The sequence below is a fragment of the Mauremys mutica genome, chromosome 14, assembly GCF_020497125.1.
Source record: "Mauremys mutica isolate MM-2020 ecotype Southern chromosome 14, ASM2049712v1, whole genome shotgun sequence".
NCBI classification, from domain to species: domain Eukaryota; kingdom Metazoa; phylum Chordata; order Testudines; family Geoemydidae; genus Mauremys; species Mauremys mutica.
The window spans coordinates 8,022,282-8,034,326 of record NC_059085.1 but is presented as its reverse complement, the minus strand read 5'-3'; the positions used below and the strand labels follow the sequence as shown (position 1 = coordinate 8,034,326).

General features: G+C 52.8%; 1 long non-coding RNA gene across 1 annotated transcript; it reads left to right on the top strand.

Annotated features, from left to right (window-relative positions):
- The first annotated feature begins 4,646 nt into the window (after nt 1-4,646).
- On the top strand, nt 4,647-10,103 carry LOC123349314. Its single transcript, XR_006573456.1, has 3 exons — nt 4,647-6,055; nt 6,942-8,083; nt 9,855-10,103. It is a non-coding gene; the product is annotated as an uncharacterized LOC123349314 (long non-coding RNA).
- The last annotated feature ends 1,942 nt before the right edge of the window (nt 10,104-12,045 follow it).

The window sequence follows — 12,045 nt, the reverse complement described above, 5'->3', positions numbered from 1 at the left end:
GACCAAGTGGGGCTCGTGCTAGTGTGCTAAAAATAGGAGCGTGGATGCTGTGGCACCAGTAGAGGCTCAGGCCAGCTACCTGCACTCTGAGCCAGGGCGTAGAGGGAGCTCGGCTCGCTAGCTCCTCTGCCAAGGCTGCAATCTCCACACTGCTATTTTTAGTGTGCTAGCATGAGCCCATCTACCATGTCTGTCTGGGCTGGAAGGCTCACTCCCAGCTGCAGTGTAGACATACCTTTGTTTCCAGGGGACTCAGAGGAAGTTAATGCTGCCTGTGCAGGGCCGGCTCTAGACCCCAGCGTGCCAAGCGCGCGCTTGGGGCAGCATTTTGCCGGCAGGGCGGCAGGCGGCTCCGGCGGACCTTCCGCAATCATGCCTGCGGATGCTCCACCGGAGCCGCGGGACCAGCGCACCCTCCGCAGGCACGTCTGCAAGAGGTCCCCCGGAGCCGCGGGACCGGCAACTGGCAGCGCGCCCCCTGTGGCGCGCTGCCCTGCTTGGGGCGGTGGAATTCCTAGAGCCGCCCCTGTGCCTGTGTGTGCTGGAGTTGTTACTTACTCAGTGGAGCTGCTGATAAATGCCAAGTAATGCACATTGGAAAACGTAATCCCAAAGTGCAAAGTGATGGGGTCTAATTTAGCTGTTCCCACTCAAGACAGAGATTTGGAGTCGTGGATAGTTCTCAGAAAACATCTGCTCAATGTGCAGCAGCAGTTAGAAAAGCGAACCGAATGTTAGGAATCTTCCTTGCAATGTTCCAATAACCTCCTTGAGTTCTGTAAGCCGGTGTGACAGTACCCTCCAAGGGGGCATTGCACCTCATTCAGGAGAAAACTGCAGGTGTCCCTAAACCAGTGTGGCATGGCCCCAGTGCAAACCATTAGAGTGCTAAAGAATCGATGGATGGCCCTGGCCTAGGGAACCCTCCGACACAGAGGCGTTTGGCCAGAACCTCAGTAAGTCCCAAAGAGGGACAGGAACCATGAGCCTGTTAATCTAGACTGTCATGGGGTGCAATGGGAGGACAGATGGACCTTCCTGCAACTTACTCAAGGCAAATGGTCCTGGGAGGCCTGTGCTGCAGGGCAATGCTTCATGCATGGAGCACTGGCCCATCTGTCCATTCCTTGTTTCTCTTGTCGGTGTTTTCTCCGACATTGCAGGGTCACAGCAGAGACAGCGGTCCATTCCCCAAGACCCAGTGCAGACTTGTTTTCCACACGCGTGCTCCAGTTCAGCTCGTTGCTTGAGGTTTTCTCTGCCTGGCTGCCTCCTGGGAGGCTCCTTTGGAGATGGAGCATGCCCTGCAGCATGCACAGTCACTCAGAGCCCAGACTCTCCTTGCCCAACATCTCCAATTGTCAGTTCTGTGCACCCACCCCGCCCCTGATTCCTGAGAACTGCCAGAAGGCATTTCTGTTGGAGGGGAGCTATCCCTGTGCTGGAGCGGACGTTGGTGCAGGGGTAAGGGGAGGTAATTTGTGGCCCCCGATCCTGGGGCTGCTGAGGGCCATGCTGATTTGCACACTGTCTGCAAGGAAGCCTCCGGGCCCTGCGTCAGCTGAGGAATAGAGGGGGCACAGTATCCCCCGGTTTGCACACTCCGTGCCCTGGAACACGGGTGCTTGTGGGCAGTGTAGCCAGCCCCGGTGCCGGCCCCTTGCTCTGGGGAGGTCATGTACAGCTGCTTTATAGCCACTTCCTGCCAACCTAGATATTTCCTTCCAAGAGCCTCTCTCTCCGTGTCCTCACTCTCCCCTGGGCTCCCTTCTAACATCTAGAGGAGCTTCTCCCCACCCCGCGCCCTTCCCTGAACCCTGGGTATAGATTCCCAGCTTCCCCCGCTCCCTTATGTGAGGCCTTTGTATCCCAAGGTGCTATGGTGACAACTAGACACACAACAAAATTAGTTGCTTGGAAAACAAGTCTGCTGTGAAACCCAACCCTCCGTTGGCAGCTGGGTGGGGCGGGGCAGCTCGCCAGCCCTGTGGCAGGCGTACATGGCTGGGGGTAAGTGCAGAGCTGCAGCGGCTCTCCAGACATGAGCGCGTCTTGCCTCTTCTCCTCAGGTTCTCAGCCCCCCCCGGAGGATGGAGAGATGGGTGAGGAGTGGCTGGGGGACGGGCACCCAGCAAGTTTATGCAGCTGCTCCAAGCAAATGAGTCAGACTGCAATTTTTTCACGGTCATAAATACAGTTCATTGGGGTGCTGCGCTGTGCCCCGCAAAGGGAGGCCAATTACAATATTCCCAGCCCAGCTTTCAAGCCCAGGCTTAAGGAGCTAGTCTTCTGCTCCTTAGCCAGCACACCAAATGTTTGAGACAATGCCAGCATGGCCTTTTGATGCGTGCCCAGGACTGAAACAGCACAGGATTGCGCCCCCGGTCTGTGTCCACCTTACAGAAGCTGATCTCTACTGGGTTTTGGTTCAGTCTGGTCTGCAACAAACAGAGAAGTATTTCAGTATTGCAACTCTAAACATGCGTCTCCCAGCCTCGGGGAGAAGCAGTCCAGCCACCCGTGAGAGCTTCTGTCTGTGTGCCAGAGGCTCAGCAGTGCTCACAACATCCGCAGTGAACACAAATGTTTCCTTCAGCAGTCTGCCCCTTACTCGACACTAGGCTGGCCTGGTATATAGTACTAGTGTAAGAAATCCTGTCTACTGAACCTGGCACCTGCACAATCCCTGGTGTCCCTGGTTGGAAGTCAATTTAACTTAGGACCCTGGCCAGAATTTAAGTGTCTCACATGCAGCAGGTTCCAAGCCTCACACCATCAGAGTGCAGAGTCTACCCTGGGGCCAGCATCTTTTACTTGCAGCAGAATCAGGACCTGCCATAGAGATGCCATTGCAAAGCAGTTACCTAGGCCACGTCTATACTGCAAACTTATGTTGACGTAGGTTCCATGGGTATATGGCCGCTGCAGTTAGTACACCGGGTGTGCAAACTTGGCTCCTGGTGTCAGCAGCGTGTGTCCTCATCAGGGGAGTGCTTGTATCGATGTGTGTTGCGGTGCACCACAGGCAGATAACCCACTGTGCTACTCACCATGATCCAGATAGCTATCTTTCAGCAATGCATGATGGGGCCAAAATGAGCTATACTGAGGTGACTGGGAGCATGGGGTCAACTTCCCAGTTTGCAACTGGCTCCATCCCATGATGTTATCCCTATCCTGTAATTTTTGCACCTTTTTTTCAAAATCCCACAAACCTGTGTGGCCCTCCTTGCTGTCCACCATCTCCAATAGAAGCACGGAGCCTGCACAGCTCTGCACTATTGTGGTGAACATTGCAAGCACGGGGCACAGGATCCTGCAGTATTTGGAGAGCCGCAGGGAACATGACGATTCCTTGGAGGACAGATTGCTTTGGGACATAGCAAGAACCAATTCAGTTGGTGATGGTGTTCACAGAGCAGCTGCAGATGGTGGAGTGCCAGTTCTGAGCCCAAGAACTAAGCGCTGACTGCTGGGATTGCATTGTCATGCAGGTTTGGGATGATGAGCGGAGGCTGGAGAACTTTTGGATCCGCAAGGCCACATTCCTGGATCTGTGTGCTGAGCTCGCCCCAGCCCTCCAGTACAGAGGCACCAAAATGAGAACTGCACTGACAGCAGAGAAGGAAGTGGCGATTGCCTGGCGGAAACTTGCAGTGACAGATTGCTACCGGCCAGTTGGGAATCAATTTGGAGTCAGGAAATCCACCATTGGGGCCATTGTGATGCAAGTGTGCAGGGCCATTAATTGCCTCCTGCTATGGCCTCTCAGCAATGTGCAGGGCATAGTGGATGGGTTTAGTGCGATGGGGTTCCCGAAGCATGGTGGAGCGATAGACGGCACGCATATCCCTATTTTGGCCCCAGAGCACTTTGCCACAGAGTACATCAACAGAAAGGGCTCCTTTTCTATGGATTTGCAAGCACTGGTGGATCACTGGGGACGCCTCACTGACATCAGTGTGGGCTGGTCACCCACCCACTCACATCTTTAAGAACACAGGACTGTTCAGACAGCTACAAGCAGGGATTTTCCTTCCTGACCGATGGATTACCACTGGCAACGTTGAAATGCCAATGGTGATCTTGGGTGACCCAGCCTACCCTTTCCCCCTCTGGCTTATGAAGCCATTCACTGCCCATCTCGACAGCACCAAGAAGCGCTCCAGCTGCTGGCTCAGAATGACGGTTGGATGTGCCACTGGTGTTTACTCACAAGATTGGACCTCAGTGAGAAAAATATCCCAGTGGTTATAGGTGCCTGCTGTGTCCTGCATAATATCTGTGATGCAGGAGAAGTTTTCGCAGGGGTGGAGAGTGGAGGTGGAACAGCTCTCTACTGAATTTGAACAGCTAGATACAAGGGCTATTAGAAGACCTCAGTGTGGAGCTATACATCTCAGAGAGGCTTTAAAAGACCATTTCAATAGTGACCCTGAGTAGTGTGTGTTTCTGTAGTGTACTCTATCTGACCCTGCTCTTTTGTGACCAGGTGTGAATCATGTGGCAATTGCTGTATATGTAGGAATTTAACATCGTCAATGCACCCATTCGTTTTGTTTGTGAATGATTTTATGAGTTGTGTGACTCGGTGCAGTAATAGGTAATTGGTTGCGTTCAGAACTGCTGAGCACCAGCCAGCATATGTTGTGAACGAATAAAGAAACTGTGTTCCAAATAATAGAATTTTATTCTGTTACAAAATCTCAGAAAGAAAAACCTGGGAAATTTAAAAACAAATACATGTAAAATGTAATAAAACTTAATAAATTAAGAGAACAGAACTTATGAAGGGGAAAGAACATTCATGCCCTTTTCAGCCTCACATACGCCAATGATGGCTTTCACAGGTCAGAGTATGTGAAGCGGTGATTGTCTTTAATGTCCTCCGGGTGGAGTGGTAGGGGTAGTGCAGTGACCCTTGATTTTAAGTTGAATATTGAGGGGGGTTGTGATGCAGGTAAACCACATGCCTTCTCTTGCCAAGTCTGTAGGCATGAGCCGAGCACTGACAAATTCATAGCTAGAAACCAGACCAGCTCACCTATCTGTTAATATTGATCAAGATAGGTGTTACACTTGTAAGGATGTGTTTACACGCTATAAAATGCTTGCAAGCTGCCACATGCATCAATGTTACTTGTAATGGCTGTATTCCATGCCATAAGGTAAAATATGTTTGTTTTATAATTGTAAAAATGCCTGCTCTGAACATAGGAACTCAGATGTGAAGAGTGGCTCCACTCGCCCATCCAGGAGGATGATCAAATGTAAGTGGGCCATTGTAGAATACAAGTTTTGTTCATTGCCCCATGCATGCATGGAGAAGTACATGCAGAAGGCTCCTTCCATCAGTTTGAATGCTGGACGAGGAAAATAAAACCAGCTGACATGAAGATTGTTCATCTCTTTGTTGTTTGGACTCTTAGAAGGGCTGGAGGTACGAAACAAAAACCAAAGATCTCCAGGGTCACCCTGGGTTAGCCCTGAAAAGACATTCACTGCTGACAGATGACAACATCTCTGTCAAGTTTTGGAACCATAGACTTTGTATCTATGTCGCCTGCTTTAACCTGTAAATAACTCTCTCATTTCTTTTTCCTAGTGAATAAATCCTTAATTCATTGGTGACCAGCATTGGTTTTGGTGTGAGATCTAAGGTACAAACTGACTTGGGGTAAGTGACTGGTCTCTTGGGACTGGGAGCAATGTGAATATTTTGTGATTTTTGGTGTAAGTGACCATTTATCACCAAGTCCAGCTTGCCTGGGGGACAAGATAGACTGGAAAGCCCAAGGGGACTGTCTGTGACTCCATGAATCCTCTTCTTTCTCCTCCTTATCTGGCTCAGGTGTTCCACAGGTGCGGAAGGGGAGACCTTGAAGGCCACAATGGCAATCTGCAGATAAAACACACAGCGGTACCACTGTCAGTGTATTCACAATGGAAAGCGAAACTTCAGATGCTGAACTCACTCCCCTAAAGTATTAAGCACTATATTCTCTCTTCTGCTTGGAATTGCTTGTGCCCGGCACCAGTCACAGCACCAGTCATGGTCAGTGGCGTAGCCAGGTTCTAAGTGTAGGGGGAGCAAACATAAAAAAGGAGCCCCGCTTGGCTCCTCCTCTGGCCACGCCCCCTGGCTCCTCCCATTTCCCCCCTAGATTAACCCCGGGGCCCGGCTCAGGACTCCTGCGGGCTTCCCAGGGGTGCGGATACCCCTGTCCTCCCACGGTCCTGGGAGAGTCTCTCCTGCCCAGCGCGCTCTGCAGGTGTTCCTCACTGGGCTGTGCCACCCGGACCCACCCATGGGGTCCCGTCCCCCCCGCCACGAGCTCCAGGCTCCTGCTCCACACCAGGGTCCCCCATCCAGACAGCACAGCCTGCGCCCCTGCCCTGCGGGCCCAGCCCCGAGGAGCCCCTCACCCGGACCCCCCAGTGCAAGGCACTGGACCCCTGCCGCTCACCTTCCGTCCTGCGCCACCGCCTGTCTCCGGCCTGCTCCCGGTGCTCGGTGCGCTCCACGTGGGGCTCGCCAGCCAGGCAGCCTTAAAGGTGCAGGGGCCCTTTCGCCTTCCTCCCACCTCCCCCCGCCAGCCGCATTAGCAAGGGGCGGGGAGCGCTTGGTGGCTGAGCCCTGATCCCGCCGCAGGAGGTGGCTGCAGCAATGTTGGGGCCGTGCTGAGCGTGGGCTGCGATGGCTGAGGAGCCGGTCCCCTCGCTCCTCTGGCCGTGCTGCTGCCAGTGCTGGCCCGGCAGGTGCCACTTTTTGAAAATGTGCTGAGGGGAAGCGGCTTCTTCCCCTGCATCCCACTAGCTACGCTACTGGTCATGGTGACTGCGGCCCACCAGGGGTTGGGGAAATGAGGAGGGAATTGCTTGGTTGCATGAGTCTAGTAGCATAGGGCAATGGCACTGAATACTGGCACCGTTTTCCACAGGTGGTGGTGATTTCAGCTCCTATCTCACTCCTGCGGGTAACAGGCAGAAAGAGCACAGCTGCTGCTGGCATCCCAAAGCTGCCTGGGCCCATATGCTGGTAGCCTGTACTGCAAGAACTGCAGCAGGCACTGCTGAAGTTATCACTGAGCGGTGTGGCCAAGTATCCTGCCACGAAGGAAGAAATAAAGCTGCCCTCCCTAGAAACCGTCAGCCGAGGATTGCAGAGAACCTCCACGGAAGCTTCATTGAGATCTCTCAGGAGGATTCAAGGGACATCCCTGTGTACATAAACAAATGGCTCTGGATGGCCACCCCTGCCGAACTCTACAGGAGACTGAAAAGCAGATAGCAACTCTACCTCTCTTGGTTGTGCCACTGCCTCTTCTAGCACGAGTAAATTAACGATCAATCAAACGATGTGGCCTGCTACTTTGCCATCCCTGTAATTTAAAATTAAACTGCACACTTATCGGAGGTTCCTTCCCCTGCATCGGGCTTGCCCATGCTCGGCTGCCAGGACTGACTGGGCTGCGGTGGAGTCAAAACCAGGTCCTGACTCACTGCACAGCTGGATCTCCTGGTCGCCCGTCTCCCATTCTCCTCCTCCTCACTGTTCACGGCAGGGTCCTGTGACTGGCTCCTCAGAGGTATGCACGGTGCTGTGGGTGGTGGTGTCTCCACTGAGTAGAACATGTGGCTCTTTGAAAAAGCAGCAGGTCTGCAGCTCAGCACCAAATTGATTGTTGGCCTCCCTGGCCTTCTGGTCTGCCTGCTGCAGCTCCTTGGCTTTCACCCTGCACTGCTGCTGGTCCCTGTCGTAGCCTGTAGATGTCCACATTTCTGCAGGTGGTTCGGAGCTCTGCCTGCGCAGCATCTTCTCCCCACAGGCCCAGGAGATCCAGTACCTCCTCTGTACTCCAAAGGATGTGTAGCCAGCATGGTCAGCTGGGCAGCTCCACGCAACAATGGAGAGCTGCCAGGTGTGGCAATGAGGAAAAGGAATTTCAAACATTCAGGGGCTTTAAAGGGGAGGAGGGGCTTCCAGCCTCTGCGACCCCTGGACAGCGGAGTTCACAGGGCTGACCAGAGCAGTCAGTGTGGAGCATTGTGGGACACCTGCTGGAGGACAGTTAGGGTCGACGTAAGTAATGCAGTGGGTCTGCATTCACACTGCCTCGACCTAATTACATCAGCTGTGACTCTGCGCCACGCAAGGAGGTGGTATTATTAAGAAAGCGTAACGGGGTGTTTATGTCAGTGGGAGACAAATCTCAGTGTAGACACGTGCACAACTGGGTCGACGTACGCTGCCTTGCGTCTACCTAGCTTTGTATTGTAGACCAGGCCCTCGTCCAGGCTAGGTTCACAAAGAGACTTCACTGTGGTGTCACTCAGCATTGCCACACCTAAATCTTAGGCACCTAGAAAATCACTGTGGCCTTATCTACACTAGAAGATGAATCAGTTTAAAAATCTACAGCCCTGAGCGGCGTAGTCCAGCTGATCTAAGTCCTTCTGTAAACAGAGCCTGGTGAGGTGGGGGATCCCCTACACCGATGGGGGATAGTCCCTCCCATTGGAGAAGGTAGCATCTAAACGGAAGTGCTACAGCCAGGGTAGGTAGCAGGTTCCTCTGGTCTTGCCCCTCTCCATCCCAGAGAGCACTGGGATGTGAGGAGGCCGTAGTGCATGCAGTGACTCGGAGTGATACTTGGGTGAGAGCCTGCTGGATGGAGAGTCAGAGACATTAATAATGACAGGAAGAATTAGTAACAATGCTTTACCAGTGTACAGTCTCTGGTTTTCCCAGACCCCAGGGGAATATGATAGATGGAACTGGCTAGGTCTTTGCCATCCCAGATTCCCGTGATTTGGTGAACCTGGCGTTTCAAAGCCCCAGCTCAGATGAGAATTACTGTGGGGCACGTCTCTGGCCTGTGTTACACAGGAGGTCAGACTACTTGATCACAATGGTCCCTTCTGGCCTTGAAATCTGTATGTCAGGACTGAGAGCCCGCAAAGCTCCAACAGGAAGTGACAGAACTGCCCCATGGGTGGGCAAGGCAATACTTTTAGTGTCAGCACTAACCATGTCAGTTGCTTTGACCTATTGCTCTGCTCCATCCCGTGAGAACAGAACAGAGAGAGGAATTTCACGGGCCTGGAATGTCAGGTGGTTTGCAGGATTGTGAATGGGAGGATGCAGTGAGTCCGGTGAAGGAACTGTCACAGTGACTCAGTCCTGATCAATCTAAAGCTCAGACTAAATCTTATTAGCTGCAGAGAAGGTCACATAACTGTGAATTGTAGCACCAGCCGACAGGGACATCTGACGGCGGCAACATCTGACTGAATGTGCAAACTAAATGGGGCTAGGATCTAGCAGGGACTCTGGGATTCCAATCAGGGCCAGCCTTGTGGAGACTGTGGGTTCCCTGTTAACCCTGGACTGGGTGTGGAATGAAATCAAATCCCAACAGCCTAGAATCTGCTTGCCAAATTGGGGGGGAACAGGTGTAGTTACGTTAGGACAAACTGCCTTAATGGGGTTAGGCCCTTGGATTGCGGAGACTGTATCTTGTCTGTCCTGCCCCAAAGATGGGAAATTTCCACTCCTGAACACGCTGTGCTCGTAAATTTCCACTGAGTTCTGGTCAGCTTGGCTGTGTCTATGAACCCTACAGTCCCTACAACACTTAAGGATAGAGGTTACAGCATAAAAGTTGTTTCCTCTCCCCCTCCACCCACACAGGAAGCTCCTCTCCTTTTAATCTCTGTGCCTCTCCCTGGAGTGCAGGAGGTTTTGTCCATGAGACTGCAGCCTTTTAAATTCTAATGTACAAGCTGGGGGCGGACAATCACCTGCAATTGGATGGGAAATGACTTTTGCTCTCACAACTTGCTCTCCCAAGGTGAGCCGAGACAATGGGGTAGGAAGACAGAAATCATCTGGCGAAAGGACCTGTGTCACACTTCCCCCTCCAGTGAACCCTCGGGTATAGAGCTACAGTGACTGCTTCTCAGGTAAGGAGCAACCTCAATGCTAGAACCTCCGTCACACTGGGGATATGGATAAACATGGTAGCCCCTGACTCAGGCCAGGTCTACACTAGGAAATTAGGTCAGTATAACTACATCACTCAGAGGTGTGAAAAATCCACCCCCCCCCGAGCGATACAGTTAAACTGACCTAACCCCTGGTGTAGACAGCACTAGGTCGACCTCTCAGGGAGGTGGATTGCCTACGCCGATGGGAGAAGCCCGCCTCTCAGCATAGGTAGTGTCTTCCCTGAAGTGCTACAGTGGGACAGATGCTATGTTTTAAGTGTAGACAAGCCCTTACGTCTGTCCCTCAGTGCTCATGACACTGAGCCATGTCTCCAAAGCATGATGCAGCTGTCACACTCCGGCCTGGAGTAGACCGGAGATATTGCATGTCCTGGGTCTGTGGGGAGAAGAGGCTCCATGGGCTCAGTGCTGAACCAGCTATAGAAATGGCAGCATTTCAAAAATTCACAGGCATTTTAAAGAGGGAGGCGGCTTCTGGTCTACGTGGCCCCTGTGCAGTGGAGCTCACAATCGTGACCAGAGTGGTCAGTGTCAGGCATTGTGGGACAGTGGCTGGAGGACTGTTAGGGTTGAAATAAGTAAAGGAGTGTCTACACGTGCTCTGCATCGACCTCCATACATCAACCATGGCTCTACACCGCTCGGGGTGGTGGCATAATGGGCCCTTACATCGGTGGGAGACAAATTTCAGTGTAGACACATGGCCACTAGTTTGACCTAAAGCAGCTTATGTTGGCCTGACTTTGTAGTGTAGACCAGGCCTACTGCTCTCAAAGCTCTCCTCTGTCCAGAGGAGTTTACCCACACTAGCAGACAGAGATGTGCATGCTAGCTTCATTCCACTGCCAAGCATGTGTCTGGGCTGACCAGAAGCACAGCCGATGCTCTCTCCATCGCATGGCAACAGATTCAGAGCACTAGCACTGGAGGCCAAGGAAGCACCAGAACAGGTGCTGGCCGCCCTGTGGAATCTTGGTTGCTAGAAGCAGCCCATGGAGCACTTGCGCCACACCCCTTTCTCGCTCACATCATGGCATTGAGGCGTTGCAGATGGGCTGAGGTTCTACCACCGACCTGGCCTAGACCAGGACTCCAAACTTACCAGTTCATGGTCTAGTTATCGCTAACCGGTTAGCCAGGGTGGCCTTTGACTGGAGGTCTGTGTGTCACAGCCTGCCGGGATGCGGAATAATGTCAGGAAGCCAGTGACTTTGCAGGGCCTTAGGCAATAAGTTGAGGTTCTTCCTGGGGTCTACCATTTGGGGGTGAGGGTGTACTCTTCAAGACAGGCTTTCTGTTGGTTTTCTTCAGGGCCTTCTGAGTCAGTGAGTGGTTCTCTTCTGCCAAGGGAGACTCTTTATGGTAGAGTCTCAAACTACAGGACTCTACAGCTCAAGGTCTGCAGAGCAACAACTGATCAACCCGGGGCTGGCAAGACTGTTGCTCTGCCCCACTCTGGTGAATGGGGCCTGAGTCCTGGACGGGCACTGCAGGTATATGTGACTCACTGGGGGTCCCCTGTTCCTGCATGGGGGTCCTAACCACATTCCGGGAAGGGCTGTCATTCCTGGGCTTGCCACCGGGAGAGTACAGCTCCCACTTGTTCGATAGAGCAGCAACCCAGCTGGGTCTGGGGGCATCAGAGGTCCAAGCTATAGGGCGTGAGTGATTCAAGGCCTATAAGTCCCATGTGCAGTTGCCTGAGGGGAGGCCAATGCAGGAGGTGGGCTGTAAGCATAACCGTGTCTTTTTCCTTCCTCGTGTCTATGATATAGACTGTATTAGCGCATGCCTATGGCTGGGGATATGGATTTGCGGGCACAGCCTTGTGCACTGGGCTCCCAGGAGAGGGTGTAATTCAGCAAGGGGCTTGCAACTGGCTTCGGGGATGGATGCAATTTTTGTCTTGGCACAGCAGACGGGGCTTTTGCGTGGGCTGGTGCCCCATGAGGACACGCTGGACATCACTGTTATCCACTTAGGGAAGAATGAGCTGCGAATGGGCTGCAGGCTCCAGCTGATTTGGAAGTCTAC